Source organism: Psammomys obesus, unplaced genomic scaffold (assembly GCF_907164565.1).
Source record: "Psammomys obesus unplaced genomic scaffold, mPsaObe1.curated_primary_1811, whole genome shotgun sequence".
NCBI classification, from domain to species: Eukaryota; Metazoa; Chordata; class Mammalia; order Rodentia; family Muridae; genus Psammomys; species Psammomys obesus.
The window spans coordinates 13750231-13754207 of NW_026585742.1; the positions used below are offsets into that span (position 1 = coordinate 13750231).

The 3977-nt window shown below is 40.9% G+C and overlaps 1 pseudogene; it reads left to right on the forward strand.

Moving 5' to 3' along the window:
* The first annotated feature begins 2359 nt into the window (after positions 1–2359).
* On the forward strand, positions 2360–3291 carry LOC129670585 (casein kinase I-like; annotated as a pseudogene).
* The last annotated feature ends 686 nt before the right edge of the window (positions 3292–3977 follow it).

Below are 3977 nucleotides of genomic sequence, written 5' to 3' on the forward strand. Positions count from 1 at the left end.
ATCATTAAGAAAAATTATTTGTTTATCCAAAACACCCAGCATTACCCAGAGTTCCTCAGGGGTTATGACAAAATTCTTCAGTCAATGCAGTGAGGATTTCCCTGATCCTCCCTAGCCAGCTATTCTTTCCACAGTCATAGAGTCTCTTGTTCCTTCTGAGACTTGGGGCAGTCAATTCAATCATTCCAAGGGTTTGAGCCAATTTTCTTACAGGCACAAATAGGGCTGGTGAGGGCCTGGTGCAGTCTGTTTCCCATTGTAGAGTTTTCTTGCATTTCAAGCACAAACCCCTTTGCTTTTCTCTGGGTTTTCAAAGCTCAATCAAGGGCAACTTCAATCATGGTTACCATGATTTCACTTGCTTCTTTTCTTTCTTTTGTTTTTCCCTTCTCTCCTCTAGGTTCTGATTGCTAAACACAATGGCAGACATATGCATTAACTGATGTAGACAAGTCTGGAATCATTTGCAATCATTCTTATATCAGGAGCCAACTGGGGGATGAAATGTCAAATTAAGGTATTTTTTTAATGGGACATTAAGAGTTATAATTAATATTTGCATAAATCAGTCATAGAATTAATATTTTCAAAAAGCTTCTTCTGGTTAACTATAAGACACAGCAGCATTCTCAGCTTTTTTCTGGGTAATGTCTTTGATTTTTGTGACAATTGACTTCTTGGTTATTCTCTTTTTGTTCACCCAATAAGAATCTCCAGAAATTTTATTTTCATCTGCTTTACTTCTTTAGTATTATCTTCCCAGCTAGATGAGACAGAAAGGATTATTTCTTCACCAGAATGTTTGGGGAGTTTGTTTTTGTTTTAATTCCTAGAAAATATTCCATCTATCTCCTTTCTATCTGTTAATAGGATTTATTTATTTCCATGGGGATGCAACAAGAAGCAAGAACAAATTGAGCATCCCTCCAGGAAAAAAATAATAAAAGGTCAAAGTTAGTATCTAGAATACATACACAGGGGCTGGAGACTTGGCTCAGGGGTTAAGGGCACTGCCTGCTCTTCCAGATGACTCAGGTTCAATTTCTAGCACCTACATTGCCATGTGCAGTGCAACTGTCTGTAACTCCAGTTCCAAGGAATCTGACTCCCTCACACAGACATGTGCAGGCAAAACACAAAGGTACATAAAATAAAAAAATAAGTTATTTGTTTAAAAGAGGAAAAAATATAACACATAAACAAATATCCCTGGGTCTTCATAATAATTACCCAGTTCCCAACCTGTGATGCTACAGATGCCACAGAAAGAGGCATCTGTACTCTAATAAGCTCTCTTGACCCATTTACCTCCCTAGTGGGAATGAATGCTTCTTTTATGCCAAAACATGGAGTTCTTTAGTGAGTCTGTTAAGGACTCAGAAGGTGATGTTGAGGTTCTGATGCTGGTGCTCAAGAGAACTACTCAAAGGTACATGGGGAGGCTCAGGTTGCTGCTCCTTAGATTTAAAGAGGGAATCTGTGAGACGCTGAAAAGTGTGGGATTTGTTTATCATCCTGAAAGACAAAAGAAGCTTAGAGTATGGAAATTCTCAAGAATGTCAAGATTTTCCCCTTTTATTTTCTTATTTTCTTTGAAAACAGAGGGTTTTCATTCAGGGCCATAAAAGCCTTAGACATGGGGATCCCAGGCAATTTTTCCTATATTCTTTAACAAATAGCTAATTTAAGGACAGGATTATAATTAAGACTGCCATTGGGGTGATTCTACTTCTCTATTCACTAGCTGGTATAAGGCCATAGAGCACTGCAGGAACATATGTCTTTTTCTGGGTTATCTGGCTCAAATATCTGCCAATGTTCAAAGATAAAACCAAATGGATAGTCTAATAGAACAGAAAAGAAGCTTCCCATGATAAGTTGTGGTAGCGGAAGAGGAGATGTAAGGGGAAAAAAAGTGTGGAGAACTTCATCCTAATTCCCCAGAAGGACATCTCCTGGAGAGTGAAGAGACTGAAAATGAGTGTGGAGCATCCTCCAGTGAAATCCTCTCTGAGTTGTCTTCACTGTCTTATCTGGAATGGACACCAATGCTGCTTTAGCCTTGGAACTGCCTTCCTCCGTCATTCATGTCCTCTTGTTGGCTATGCAGCAGCCCAAATAGCAAGTGGCCAAGCTTCAGCAGCCATGGATACCTTTCATTAACTGCACCCTGACCCTCGGGAAGCAATGGCTATCCAGCTTCTCTCAGCTGGCTGCACCCTGTAACACCAACAAAAGCCTTGGTTTTCCATTGCTTACTGTGGTGTGCAGTTCTGACCATTGGAGAAGCCCAGGAGGCCTCCATCCTCTTCCCAGAGGTGTCAGGGCTTGGTCCCAGCCTCCATCTTTGCATCTCAGGATGACAAGCATCAGTGGCTCCAAGGATGAATTTATTGTCGGGGGAAATACAAACTAGTGCAGAAGATCAGATCTGGGTCCTTCGGGGACTTTTATTTGGTGATCAACATCACCAATGACGAGGAAGTGGCAGTGAAGCTCAAATGCTAGAAGTCCTGGCATTCCCGGTTGTTGTACAAGAGCAAACTGTATTTGATCCTTCAAGGTGGAGTTGGCATCCCTCGTATGGACAAGAAAAAGACTATAATGTGCTAGTCATAGATCTCCTGGGGCCCAGCCTTGAAGACCTCTTCAGTTTCTGTTCAAGAAGGTACATATTTTAGCTGTCCAGATGATCAGTAGAATTGATTGTGTGTATACAAAGAAATTTATACACAGAGTCATTAAACCAGGTAACTTCCTAATGGGTATTGGGCATCACTGTAATAAGTTATTCCTTATTTTGGTTTGGCCAAAAAGTACAGAGACAACAGGACAAGGCAACACATTCCATACAGAGATGATAAAAACCTCACTGGCACTGCTCAGTACCCTAGCATCAATGCACATCTTGGTACTGAGCAGAGTCGCTGAGATGACATTGAATCTTTAAGATATGTTTTGATGTATTTTAATAGAACCAGTCTGCCATGGCTAAATGCTGAAACAAAGAAACAAAAAATGAAAAAAATAGTGAAAAAAAAAAAGATGTTCATTCCTGTTGACGTTTTGTGTAAGGGGTTTCCTGAAGAATTTGCTTATTGTTGTGGGCTGTGCTTTGAGGAGGCTCCAGATTATATGTATCTGAAGCAGCTATTCCACATTCTTTTCAGAACCCTAAACCAGCAATAAGACTATATATTTGATCAAATGATGTAAAAGCAGAAAGTTGCAGAGGAGACAGCCTCTTCCAGTAGGCAGGGTCAGCAGGCCTAAACCCCCACAAGTTTCTAAGCATGAATTGAAGAAGAAAAGCAGCAGAGCAGATTATTGGAGCAGCATTTGTTTCTCTCCAAATCTAGACATTTTTGTTCATATGTACACTAGCCAGTGGTTGTGAACAACCATTTATTTGGTAAAGACCTTAATTTCGGTATAAACTGCCTCTGGACAATATTGCTGATGCCAATCCTTAGCCATAGCAGCTGTTGTTGTGAATATAACTGAGGTAGTAAAACATGGTGTCTGGTTTTCTACTACATTTTTTTCTGTTGATTTTTTTCTTTTATTTATTTATTATTTACACTTTATTCATTTTGTATCCCCCCATAAGCCCCTCCCTCCTCCCCTCCCTATCACACCCTCCCTCCCCTTTCTGCATGCATGCCACTCCCCAAGTCCACTGATAGGGGAGGTTCTCCTCTCCTTTCTGATCTTAGTCTATCAGTTCTCATCAAAAATGGCTACATTGTCCTCTAATGTGGCCTGGTAAGGCTACTACCCCCTTAGGGGGAAGTGATCAACGAGCAGGCCAATCAGATTATGTCTGAGGCAGTCCCTCATCCCATTACTATGGAACCCACTTGGACACTGAACTGCCATGGGCTACACATGTGCAGGGGTTCCAGGTCATCTCCACGAATAGTCCTTGGTTGGAGTATGAGTCTCTGGGAAGTTCCCTGTGTTCAAATTATCTTGTT